At 43.7% G+C, this 14,084-nt stretch overlaps 1 protein-coding gene across 3 annotated transcripts in view; it reads left to right on the top strand.

The window, feature by feature from the left end:
- The window catches only part of NHS (NHS actin remodeling regulator), a 271,218-nt gene that overhangs the window by 174,296 nt on the left and 82,838 nt on the right, over nt 1–14,084 (top strand). The gene's annotated exons all lie outside the window — the stretch shown is intronic.

The raw sequence follows: 14,084 nt of genomic DNA, 5'->3' as shown, positions 1-14,084 counted from the left end.
ACATTTCCATCAGCTTGTATTTCAGTTCTATAGTATACAACTTAAAATCCATGGAAAAAGTGATGAAGAATTACCTTCTTTTTCAATGGTTCTAAATATGTTTACTTAGTATTCACTTAAATATGTTTACTTAGTATTCACTTGTGGGCTTTTTCCCTTTTTTCTTTTTTTTCTTATGTTTTGTTTTCAAGCATTTGTAGTCACATCATTCAAACTAGGCTGGGTACATAAAATCCCCCTTAATAATCTGAGTTGTCAAAACTAAGAGCATTTTGTAAAATATCAGAAGAGTCTCAAATTGAATAATGATGAAAATATTGAAGTATATTTGATCTGCTGTTGTAAACATGCCTTCCACATGACTCAGCAAGTGTAGTCTTTGTTATCCTTGCCTTCTGTTTTTCATGCAGTCCTTTGCTTCTACTACCCCAAGAAGATGGATTTTGATATGAAGTCTCTGAAAAGTACGGTGCCTTATAAAAATAGGACTTCCTTGTAAAAATGGGACTGACTTACTGAAACACAACTCTGTCCTAACTAATGTGGGTAAACAGAGATTCCTTTCCAGAGGGAAGCAGATCACATGGGGAAGAAACTCCCTGCTTTCAGAAACAGGACATTTTCCTTTGCCAGTTAACATGCTATCATTTAATGTGCTAATTTGAATTCATAAGGGGGTTTGTAGGCTTTGGCAATGCTCAGTTTCATACTTAGTGATACTTTCAGCTGTAACGCCTGTAACTTCTCCACCATCAGCTGTCAGGAAGATAGTTCAGTTTAGTGCATACAGTTAATGGAAAAAATAGGGTTTTGTGATAGTTGCTGTTTGTGTTTCTCTCTTTGCTTCGCATTTAATGAGCAAAGACCCAGAAACCTTTAGTACAGAAGTAGCAAGCTGCAGTAGTCAATTAAACAGGAGTGAATAACACTGTCTCCGTTGGGCCACAAAGTCATAGATGTTGATATTGCAGGTGTGAACAGAGATCTATAGCAAGAGCTGACTTGTGCCTCAGGTTTAAACCAGCATCACACCTAAGGCTGAACATTAAAAATCCTATTGGACTTTCCAGAAGCAAAAGGGTAATTCTTTGCCCTGAAAATAAACCGGACCCCTGAATTCTTGCTCAGTTTGCCTACCTGCTGACTGCACAGCCACGGGCCTCAGTCCTTGGAGGTGCTGGGTGCACACGCCTCTCTTGGCGGTGGCATGGTTTTTGAGCGCTTGCTGTAACAGGGAAGTGGAGCCATGCTCTTCAAACATAGCTGTTTCCTTGCATCTTGCAAAGTAGCTCATAAACAATTACTGCCAAAATTTTGGAGGCTAGCTAAATATTAGATGTTTGTAAAGTTATTTGCAAGCTGGAGGATGGCGGGCAGGAGGAACATACGGCAGTACACTAACAAGCGTCATTGTCAAACCACTCTGGCTTTGAAAGGGAGCATTAAGGTATCATTTACTCGGTGCCCTGTCTTCCTATAGAGCACTGCTATTAAAGACCTTTTTGTGTGTGCGGTCACTAACTACAGAGAGCAGCCAAAGACTTTGCGGACGTAACCATAAAAAAGAGAGTCTCTAGGCCAGAACTGATCCTGCAGTTAGCTCCTGTCTGTGTGAGTGGAAGCACCTGCTTTTGCTGCAGTGCCTTTCAAAGCCAGAGACTTTTAAACTTCTGTTTGCTCCAAGCATTGCTTTTTCCCTGAGTGACTTGCCCATGTTCCCACGTGTGCACGTATTATATACTAAGCTGGGCGGAAAACACTAAGAGAAAATTGCAACAGGAGGCAAAGGCAGGCCTTGCATCTTCATGCAAATACCCACCCACTTGTGGAGGGCAGTATTTTGGAGAGGCCATGGAGGGCCATGCAGACTTTGCAGATGTGACTGACAATCCTACAGATCCATGGCCAAATGACATGAGGTTTTAAACATCTGTCTCTGTCCTGTCCTTTTCCTTTCTGTACAAATGGTTTGGTTTGAAACTTCGTTCTTGTTGACTCTCCTTGCTGTGGTAACAGCAGCCTGTGACAGGAGCAGGAGGTATTGAAACTGCTGCGGGCAGCTCATGGCACTGCATCAGGGCTGTGCCTCTCGGGCACACTGCATTGTGTGGTTCAGGCACTCATGTCGGAGCTGCCTTTCCCTCAGGATGCCAAGCAGAGAGCATGCTGCTGCTCTGCAGCTCAGGGTGGCATGTGTAGAAATGCTTGGGTTGTGAAACAAGGGGTTGTCAACCCTCAGTTGCACGTGTATCTCAACAGACAAGAGAAAACAGCTAAACAAACTTTTACAATGAGAAATTATACATATAAGTATACATATAAGTAAAATACTTGCAAGAGCCCATTTTTAAATGTGCCTATAATGCACGCAAAGTTGCCTGAAGAGAAATGAGTGTAAATTTGCAGATGTTTTTGACTTTTCAGATGTAGACATCTACTTTGATACAAATCTGTTTTTGTGCTGAATAGATCAGTACCAAGTCACACTTTTCTCGTGTATCTGAATGTTTCAATTGTTTCAACAGCATTCAGTAGATTTTCAAACCTCTGATATTGCTCAATAAATAGTGAGCTGCATATTTTTAAAAAGTTGGATTGGTAGGAAAATCAACCTTGCCAAAAGATATCTTTTCTAAAAATCAGAATTAATTTTGAATGTGTTGTCAGCTTACTGTTATTTTGCCTTTGACTGCCAGGAGAATTTAATTTTCCAGTTTCAGGTGAAATTCCTCTAATCAAATCAGGTCTGGGCCTTATCATCAGATAATGCCATTCATGGAAAAGATCTACCTATATGTACAAGGCAAATCTCTGTCTAAAGGCACAGCATATAGCTCGGTGTAGTTAAATAGCACATCTGCCATCACAGGTTGCCTTCCTTGCATTCACTGCTGGGCAGGCTGGACTGGCCTCTGCAGCAAACTCCTGGGTGCTTAAATACACTGGGCAAGTTCAATTTCAAAGTTTAAATGTTTGAGGATAAAAACGGGATAAAAAACCACACACACTTTGGCTTCATGGGAAAGGATCTTTTGTTTGCCATAGAGGATGCCTGAGCTTGGCAAAAGCACAGCAGAATTAAAAGCAGAGACTATCAAATTTGCATTACATTACAGCCCATCTGACTTTATGTTCCTTTAAATGGATTTTTAAACACATACCGTAACCCACCTGTCAGTGAGGTGGTTATTTTGCAATTAAAAAAATTAAGCCACTCCAACAAGGTGGTCTTTTGCCTCCAACAACAAATTGGTAGTGGAAACGAGGGAAGAAAGAAGGCATTTATTGCAGTAATTGCCTAATGCAGTTGTTTATTTAGTTCCTGCGGTGCAGCGTGAATTAGAGGGCTGGTTGCTGATGGTTGTCAGTCAGGAGAGAGAAAGGAAAGACAGCTCTCCCAGCTGGTGGCCTTTCACCTCTGGGAACAGGAGCTCAATCTGTCACAGGGCTCTTCTCTGTGCTGTAGCATATAGATTGGCATCTACACTTTGATGGGCAATCTTCAGGCAGGAGAAGCTTTCAATTAGGCAACCGAGAAGATGTAGGTCAGAGCTGAGGCAGTGGCAGAGTTTGCCGGAGGGATCTTGTATAGCTCAGAAATGGGCTAAGTCGGCGCACACGAGCACTAAAATTAATACTCCAGAAAACTCAGAGTGTTGGAAATATCCAAGTTAAGCAGTAGATGAGATTTTAAACTGCCCCTTGGAGTTTGGGAACATACATAATCAGCATCATGAAGGAGAAACAAATCTTTTAAAAATGTACAGTGGTATAGATCCCACCATAAACTACATTATTCTGTATTTTTGTAGTCTTCCAGTTATTCTCCCTTTGCTAGTTCATGTTCTTCTAAATTTTACCTGTGTATTTTTCCGAGGGCAGGTTTTGGTCTCTCCTTGCTAGGAGTAAGGCAAAGAGGAGTGGGGAAATACTCTTGGCAGGTACTGCATTGCAAAGGCTGAATTAAAAAGCCCTGAGCATTTTCTTCATGAGAGAGTCTCCTTGTCGAGCACAGAGGATGCTTTAGGCGCCCCGTTCTCCTTGCTGTCCCGAGCAGCTGCCTTGCTGGCAGAACAAACAGGCATGCCTGAAAGAGGGTTAAAAGACAGCAAGCCTGGGTATTTTCATCTTCAAGGAGTAACCAGGGTTTGTATTTTGCAGCTTACCTCCCTTAGTTAGACAAGCTGGCAGGCTGCTTGACCGTACTGCAGGCAGGATTGCAAAACCTATGACTTCAAGAGAAAGCACTCTGTTCCTTCTAAATACAGGCAAACTTGCAAAGAGACCACAGCCATCCTGCCACCGCAGTGGCTGTGCTAACGTCTTCTCCACAGAAAGGTTAGACCACCCGTAAGGCCCACCTAGTGAAAAATGGCGTATTTCTTGAGAAATGGCATGATGTTCCCGGTGCTAATGTGGTCTCGGTTTCTAAAAGCCAAGTGGCTTTGTAGAGCTCTTTGCCGGGGCACCGTAACCAAATTTGTTGGCATTACGGAGTGGCAGGTCCCCATGCCAAGCACCAGATAAACAGAGACTTGCAGATCATGAGATGGTCATTGTATTTCCCCATCCCCTCTGCAGTGTTTTGTCCAACCATGTCTGACTGTTTCAGCTCCTTCTCCACCACAACCCATTGATCTGTTGGATAGAATTGGAAAACATTTCCAGAAATGAGCATGTCATCTACTACTGTTTGCTGAAAGGCATCCCTGTGCTCTGGAGGGAATTGCAGCTTCCATCTGCTCCCTAATATGAAAAACATGTACAGGCCCCCATGCTGCAGAGTCACTGTGTTACCAAGCTGCGTAAACTCCTGGAGGTTGGTGGCTGTTGACATTTGATTCGAGGAAATCAAGCTGCCACTCTGCAATTACTTCATTAGGCTCACAAATAATCAGATGGAGGGTGGTCTGAGATTTGAAAAGCCGGGCTGTTGGGACTTTGAAAGACATCCAGTTCTTCACGTTCTCTTTTAGCTTTGTTTAGATTAAGTACAGCATGTGTTTGAAGTTAAAAAATGCCACGTTCCAGTGGGGATATGTTTTTAATGTGTAGTCGAATAGTACGCATGTTATCCACGTAGACAAACTGCCCCACGTCCTTCATCTCCTGCATACGATGCCTGTTGAAAACCTGTGTGCCTCTGTACAGATGTAGGAAGGACGTTTAGTGAGCAGGTCCCAGCTGGTTCATCTATGCGGGGTCAGGCTTGCCTTGGTGGGGTGGAAATGTTCAGCTTTACGTTGCTGTGCAGCAGATGGGGGACTTTGGTGCACTTTCAGGGGAGAGCTTGCTCCAGGGCTGCACAATTTCGGAGCACCAATGGGACCCAGTTCAGTGCTACTGCAAAGCACTACAGAAGGTAACCAGCACGGTGGGGTGCAGCCTGTCCGACAACAGGAGCACTGTTTTGACACTGCAAGTCCCTTAGCTGTGCATTCAGACACTCTGGGACCATATGCTCCTTGCAGGAGGAACTTCCCTGCAAGACCTTGGGCTGTGATCCCCCTCAGACGCTTGGCATCCATGACCCCCATCTACATGAAGAAGCAACCTCTGGAGTGGGAGAGAGACCAAGAGAAGAATTTTTGGCCAAGCATTGGCTTGGTGGGTGTAAGAAAGAAATCTGAAGGGAAGAGTGATGAGGGGCTCCTTCACGTCATATGCTTCCTCCATCCATGCGTCTCTGTCCCTGCCACCTACAAGCGCCCCTCTCTGCCTCTGCCAGGTTATTTGTGGCATAAAGTAGTTTTCTGGTGTCTGGGGCTTTAAGACGGGAGCTCCACAGGAAATAAAGGAATTAGTATAATGAGGAAAAGCCACTGTTTGGCCTAATAACTGTACAATTAGTAATACTAAGAAGTGGATGAGGGCAGGCTTCTTGTTTGGCTGTAATCTTTTGGCATATCATGTTTTAATTACAGACCATGCTACCATCTGGAATATTAATCATCTCTTACTGTCATTCTTCTTGATTATTTTGTCCAGAGAGAATGAAATCCACCTTTCTTTGTAGTTGTTTTAATTTTTTTTAACTGGCTACATTATTTTGAAATACACTGTGGTCATTATGAGAGATTGTGCTTATGTCAAACCCCAGTAACCAGAACTAAATGATTAGCTCTTAGTTCCATACATGAAAAGAAATGTTGGAGTTTTTTTAAATTAAATTCAAAACTCATTCCTTTTCTTTAGCTTTGCTTCACATTCTTTGCAGTTACTCATTTCATTACTCACAGACACAGCCAACCAGAAATAGATAATTTTTAGAATATATGCCAATGAAGCAATTTCACTAGCAATCTGAGAAGGAAGAAGGATCGTAATTTTTGTTTTTGTTAATTAAGCACTTGCTAAGAACTCAGTACCACGAGGGGGGATTGTGTAACTAGAGAGCAATTAGAAAGAGAAATGAAATCGCTTGAAATAAGATGAGACATTGCAAGTGAAATCTTGTCTCTGAAACCAAACTGAGTTTGTTTGTGGGTTCTCTGTTGTGGACGTTGTATAGATATTCATTTTTCCCGAACATTTAGCTGAAATTTGTCAAACTGCAGTACACTCTTGAGAACACTGATACCAGAGTCTAGAATCAAACTATGTATATATCTATATATCAAATGTGGTTTTGCTTTTATAGAACAAAAATCAGGACATCTTTTTTCCCATGCTGACTTGGGCAAATCCCTTTAAATCTCTGTGCCTTAATTTCCCTGAAAGATCAGTGAATAACGCCTGCTATTGGTAAGAGCAGAGACATTACCATTTGTTTTGAGGTCTTTAATTTTTTTCTCTAGGCAAAAAATAATCCTTTTCTCTTCACATTATTCTGTATCTGGTTGGTGCTCACACAAATGGCAAAGTCTGCCACTGTGGACTGGCTCTGCAACTTGCTTTGCTGACTTACTGCATCTGGTCTCCCCTTCCCTTCCCTTCCCTTCCCTTTTTTATTATTAGTAAGGCTCCTTTCTCAAGGAATTTGTAGGTGACACTGTCTTGGAAAGAATTGGAGTGAGAACCATGAACCGTACCAAACAGGGAGGCAGGCAGGCCTTGCCAGGTTGGAAAAATGAGCATAAAATAACAAAGTGAGATTTGACTTGTTAAAACACAAGTTTAAGCTCTAGGGAAAAACATGAAACATGGTTTTGATGTTTTGAAGTGGAACACAGTTGCGCTAAAGGAGCATGTGGGAAAGTGGGCAGCGCTTCACTGACTGGCTTCAAAGAAGGTTTAAAACATAAGGTGTTATGGAGAGACTTCTGGTCCCAGGGAAGGAGATGGTAATTCCTGTCTCCATGAGACTTGATCTGTAACAGGAGTTTTGGGGTAGGTTCTGATCCCTCGGTTGCCAGAAAAATAGAGGTAATTTGGCTAGAGTTCAGTAAAGGACAGCAAAGATGGAGCTGGAATGGTGCTAGACTGTCGGTTGTGCTTTGCAAGAATTAAACCTGGTTTGCTTGGCAGTGCCACAGCTGAGGAGGAGACGCAATAGTCTGTGCCTGTAGAACAAAGACCAAGGCAGGAGAAGAATTACTCACAGTAGTAACCAGCAACTGTTTAAAGGGAAAAAAGTCCTGATTTTTCCTGTGCTGTGCAATCATTTCCAAAAGGAATGATGAAGATAGGGTTGTTGGAGCAGTTCACATCAAACTGAAGGAAATCAGTGTGCGTAGAGCAGCTCCAGGCTCAATGGGCAAAACCCTGCATGAGCATACATGCGTGAGTCACAGCTTGACCCATTTTCTCTGCTATTTGTGGCAAAACAGCCTGCCACACCTGCTGTAGCCTGCATGCTATTTATGGCTGTATTTTGGATAGCAGTGGCATCCATGTATACGTGACTGTGTTTCCGTGTGAAATTTGGGCAGTGGATAGGAGCCAGCTGCTGTCGCTCCAGCGGACAGGCAGAGCTGCGGTTGCAGCAGCAGTGGCGAGACCTGCCCGCTCTCACCTGCCACACGCACAGCCCACGTTTGGCACGTGTTTGGCTGCAGTGAGGCCGCATGCCCTGGCAGTCTCCCTGCATGCCCCATGCTTTGGGGGGAGGAGGTGGGAGGGTGGGCTGTGCAGGGACAGCGAGGTGCCCTGCTCTTCCCCATCCCACATCCCAGATGCCAGATGTTGGTCCAGGAGGGCGCTCCTCATTGGTCCCCTTTTGCATTTTGCTTTGCAGCGTGGAGCTGTGCCGGGCACAGAAGTTCACCCTCCAGGTGAAACCAAACCAGAATATGTGTCCCAGGAGGACACCCAGTGCATTTCTGCTAGCAGGCATGCAGTCCGTGGGGCAGGTGAGAGCTGGGGGGGGAACCCCGAACAGCAGATCCTGTGGACATGAGGTCCTCAGCAATGTTTGACTCTGCAGACCAGCTCCCGTTGCCCTGTACCACTTGCTAACACCACTTCTAAGAGGAAGCTCTCTGAGGGCCCACGTGCCCCACATGGGTGATAACCATTGCCTTATCTAGAAGTGATGTGGTAGCAGATGCCTGTTCAGTGCCCAGCCTCTGGGCTATGGCTGCAAGCCACACTGCAACAGGGTTTCTGCTGAAGGAGGTATGTATTTTGTAAGAGTTAATGGCATTTCTGGATCTCTGCAAGGCACGTGGAACAAGTCAGAGGGATGGCCAGTCACTGCTAACTTTGCATTTGAACTGGTGATTTAGAAGAAAAGCTTTATAGCACACTAGGATTAGCCAAGGCATGCAGGCTTCCTTGCCTCCTTTTACTCCAGGCAGGCAGACCAGATAATGTAATGCCAGAACAACAGGAAGACTATAAATACTCAAGACCATTTTTTGCTACTTGTTTGTGTATCTGTCAATATATCACAATGCAAACATGGATGGTGCTGATGGGCAAAGAGGTAATGGAGAGAAGACGGAAAACCAGATGTACAAATGATTTCAGATAACATGGAAGCAACTTCTGAACTGGAAAGAACGTTGTCTGGAGCCTTAGGCTTTCATTTCAGCATGCTTGATGTATATAACTCGTAATAATGTATGTGGGATAACAGCAGTGATTTCTGGGGCCAGGAATAAATTTGGGATTAAAATGAGATAAGTGTCCTCGGTCAAGGCAGTTGAGAATCCTGTCTGTCTCTCTTTGCAGCACAGAGACGTCAATCCCCATCCTGCAACCTTTGCAGCAACCCATCCATAAATCCTTGGAAAGGGGTGCTGTCTCCGGTGGGAGGGAGGTGCCTGTCTCTCCCTCTATGAGGAGCAGACCCCATGATTGCTCTGCGTCTCCCTTTGGAGCAGGGCTTGGTTCTGGTGGGGTGGGTTTTCTTGCTTTCTGGAAGCTGAGCTTGCAGCTTCTTTTGGATTATGTTTATAGTACCCTAGCGTGCTATAGCTGATGAAATATAAATGACGGAGTCGATTCTGAGGGCTGTAAAATAAGTCTGGTGCTGGAATTGCAAAGGCGAGTGTGCTTTTGTTGGTGAAATATTTGTTGCTTTTCTAATGGGGTCGTTATTTCAATTTTCATGTGAATTTTCATCACATAATGGAACATATTATTTTGCACATTTGCACGGCATTTGAGGTAAGTGCTGGAACACAATACTGAAACAGTGCTCCTGCTTAATCTTTTCCGTGAATAGCACTGCCAACTTTGTTCGCTCAGACTGTGGAGGCAGGCAAGGCAAAGGTCAGACACCACCAGAAAAATGGGGAAATCCAGGATTTACAAAAACACAGGGCCTCACAGCTTCAGAAATGGTTGTTTCTTTCCTGGGCCTCACGCTGCTCCATGTCTGGGTCTTTTGGAGCTTGGAGGCTCACTTTTGTTCGGACTTACTGGCTGAGTGATCATCCAGGACCAGTTTCCCTGGCAAACTTGGATGTGGGTTTCCTGTTTGCGGCTGGCTGATGACAGAAGAGGCGGTGGGTCATCCTCCCATACCACAGAGATCCCACCACACTCAGAGGCTAGCAAGTATTAAGGGAAAATCATATTCTTTTCAAAGCAAACTGTCATCAAAAGGGAAATGTTTCTCCTCACATCCAGTTCCAGCAGCTCAGCCTGGACTTTAATTTAAGGTATGGATCATATTTGAAGGATTTATGAGTTTATGCCAAACCCAGCATGGGTTAATTCCCTTTGCTACTGACTGGAAAGCCCAAGTCAATCTTTTCCTGAGACACATGCTATATTTAGTCAGGAAACGATAAATAATGCTATTTGAAGTACATTCTGCTTCTTCCCCTTTCCTCCCTCAACCTTTCTTCCTCCAAAATAACTACAAGGTATAAATAATTTGTACGTTTAACCTGAATATTCCTTACCTACTTAGGTGTGCTCGCTTTCTGTCCCCACACAAAAAGTCACTAAGTGGGTTGAAAGTTGTTATTTTATTGATGTACAGTATAAATAAGTCACACCACATGAGATGATTTGTGGTTAATTTGTGCATGTGTGATTCTCTGTCCTCTGCTTTCTTACCCGACGTGCCTTTATCACTTGAACTATTCACCTTAAGAAGTGAATTCACTGTTTGATATTTGAAGGGAAACGTTTCCACCACTGGCAGAAAAAAACCACTAGCTGCTATTGCGTGCCTGCAGTTTCTTGCTTTGGCTTTGTAGTTGTTGAAATGTCCGCATTTTTTTGGTCCAAAATATATAGATTGCTGCCTTTCTGGTAAAGCAGGATTGTTTGTTTAATTAAACATTAGGTAATGATGGCATAAGAGATTTTTGTTTCTCATCCACAGCAATTTTTGAATGAAGCAAAATGTCTTTGTTAGTAAGGAATTTTTTCTGTGCAAACAAAACACCTTCCCTTTAGCATGCCTACGAAGTGATGGTATTGATTTGGAAATCATAAGAAAATCTTTATTCCTTTCCAAAAACATCTTTTGCTGAAGGAAGTTTTCAGTAGGGTCCCATAGGTGCAAACATCTTGCTCACCATCACTTCAGAAATACGGATAAAACCTTGGATTTATGATCTATGAAAATCTTTTAGGCCAGGTGTTTTTGATGGGAATCACAGGAGACAGATCGTACAGGTTATTCAATAATGTTAGGCTGCAGGATGTTTGCATCGGAGCAGCTTAAGGAGGTTGTAAATCAAAGGAGAGCTGGGCTCTGTGTCAGCAGCAAGTTAGCTGCTGAGGCCATGTTTGCTGGGAGCCCTCACACGAGGGCCTGAGCTCATGCAGGTAGCAGAGGAGCTGTTTGGTAAGCGGTGTTTGGTAAGCGGCGTTTGGCACGCAGATTCAAGGTTAGTCTCGTAAGAGGGAAAAACCAGACAAATCATCAGTTTTCATTTTCAATTTTTCTGCAAAAGTTGCCTTGCAAATTTATTTATTTGTTGTGTGGAAAAGATCCCCCCAAAAGGTGAAAGTTTCTGTACATACAGAAAGGCGCTGCCTGGCTGTTCTGGGTATTGAATGTATCTGTTTGAATTCGTCTTTCGGAGAGCGAAATGGATTTGGGAGGAGGAAGAGGAACACTGCTAGTGGTGTGGCAACAGACACTTCCCTACTTGGAGCCTAAATTGAGGACTTGGGGATTTGAGAGCCTTCTCAGCAGGGATCTCTGCCAGGAAACAAGGACTCCAGCTTTCCAGAGAAAAAGACTCCAGCTAATTTCCAAGGCTGGGATTCATCTTGTCTGATAGCAGCTCCCTGAAAGTGAGTTATCTGGTCTAGGGTGTTCCGGGCTCGCTCCAGAGTCAAGGCAGAGCAGCAGACACTTGCAGGTGTGTATTCACTCCACCACGCTGGAGGTGTCTGAGGGAAGCCATGGGAGCTGCCCTCCAAAAGTGCCCGTCTCTCTCCATTGACTCAGAGGAGCCTGTATGACTGGATTGGGGTAGGCACTTTACTTTCAGACAACTGGTGTTAGATGAGCTGAATTTCAACCTATTGGGCAGGTTTTCAGTAGGGTTTAGTCCCATGGAGGTATATCTACCTCTTGGGAGTTTTCAGAAGTGCCATAATGTGTCACCTAACCATCACTGAAATCATAGGTAGCTGAAAATCTGTACTTCCTTTGAAAGGAATTTATCTATATAGATATGTATGTATTCATATCCTATAAAGCATCCATCAGGACCCTTCAGGATGCACCTCCAGTCCATTTCAACATCTGCCTTTGATACAATTTTGCAAGTATCAAATTATGTATGACATGTCACCTTCTACAGCACCTTTTATCCAGCATGACCCACTGCCTAAAACTGCTGTGTCTGAAAGGCCATCAAGGCAAAAGCAGTGCAGGTGTTTAACATAGGTACTGGGGCTCGTTGGAAAAACCATGTTGAGGAACTTCAGCATATTTTTTCCAATTAAAATGAGAAGGGTATGTTCTTCTAAGGCAGCTTGATGTGAAGAAAAAGACCAGTAGTCATTTTGTGAGATGTGTTGTCACGATCTTTAATGACCACTACTAGTTGGGACATCAGCATTTACAGCACAGCAGTTAGTCCCTCCACTGAAGAAAGCACCGAATCCAGAATCATTAATTTAAATTCAATGTCCCTGTCACAACCAGTAACTTAAATTAAGTATCTGAGCACGTAGTGGCAAGCACAGAAATATATTCTCCTCCATAGCCAAGTCTGAGAAGGAGCTGAACAGTCACAACTCCTATTGTAGAAAATGGAAGCTAAGAGGATTAAAGACACATAACATATGCTTGATATTTAGGGCAATTTCCAAAGTCAGTAGGGCTGTTGTGGACTGATGGCCATCAGTTGTGTATGGATGGATGGATGTCTGTCTGTCTGTCTAGCAGAATCTGCTGCACAGGTAATCAGTGATCCTGCATGTGAACACATGAGCATCTGAGTATAATATTTGTAAATTCCTAATTCAGTTTAAAAGTGACTTCTATAGAGGCAGCTGTGATCAGCATGTGTAGCAACACCTGATCACAATGCCCTCCACCTGCCCCCCCCCCAAAAAGATCACCATTTTCACTGGCTTCAAATTTATTTGCACTCTTTATTGCACTTCATCTTGGATTTTCACATGCTGTTAAAGAAAAAAAAAATAATCTCTTCTGCCTCTGCAGTTTCCTCCCCTTGTCCTCTCTTACTTCCAGTAGCCAGAACAGCACCTTTGTACTGCAGGTAGGTACTCATGGTTAGCAGGAGGCTTTCAGCTTTGCATTGCAGATTACACAGCTGCATAATCTCTGGGCTAAGCAGCACGGTGATATGCAATCAGCTGGAGGGGAGCTGGGAGTTTGGTATTTCTTACCTGTTTTCCAAATCTCTTTCATGACTCTGAAGAGATGTGAAGAAGGGCGTTAAAATAAAAAGGAAGCAGTTTATTTTTTTTTTTCCCTCATGCTGCTGAGATTGCCAGTGAATATTACCTGAGCAGCAGCTAGCAAGTTTCTGCAGGATTGTGTTGATGGAGCAAGTAAGTAGCAGTAGCTCTGAATAAATCATTTATGTGTGCACTGCAGACTGTGCTTCAGGGATTGGCATTAACAGTGGCGCACTTTCAGACAAACAGAGGAAAAGGCTTTCACCCAACTTTTTACTGAAATCTCAGAGGAATAAAACAGGTCAGCGGTGAATATTAAATTAACTTTTGGCCATCTTCCAAAGTGATCTGGCCTAGTTACAAAACATCAAGAAGGAGGAAAGCTTTGCTTCTTCACATCCTGATTTCTCCAGGGAGGCAAGAGAAGGAGATCTGTGCGTGGCATTACAAAGGCAACCTGATTTTGTAAGTCAGCAGTTCTTCCATAAACATAGAGACAGCCCCGTGCAAATCTGCATAACACCTGCATGCGCTTTTCTTGCAATGCTGCAGCAATATTTAATCCACCTGCATTTTTTAATGCTAACTTGTATATTCTCATGAATATGACTAGATCAACAGGGTGTTTATTCAGTTTTGCAAGACCATCAGTACAGCCTTATCAGATGGGGCGTAATGTGACTTTGCTGCCCTTGCCTCCCCGGCGCATGTGATAGGATTGGTCCCTCACTGGAGAGTGCACATCTCCTTATCTCAGCCACATGAAAACCTAGCAAGGCTGACTCCAGTGGAAACTACTTGGCAGCCACAGAGATGCTGCATGGAAATACCGCTCTCCATTTTCTGCATTTTGG

The sequence above is a fragment of the Harpia harpyja genome, chromosome 22 (genome assembly GCF_026419915.1).
Source record: "Harpia harpyja isolate bHarHar1 chromosome 22, bHarHar1 primary haplotype, whole genome shotgun sequence".
In the NCBI taxonomy this organism is placed as follows: Eukaryota; Metazoa; Chordata; class Aves; order Accipitriformes; family Accipitridae; genus Harpia; species Harpia harpyja.
Note: the sequence above shows the minus strand (reverse complement) of the source record. Positions and strands in the feature narration are given on the sequence as shown.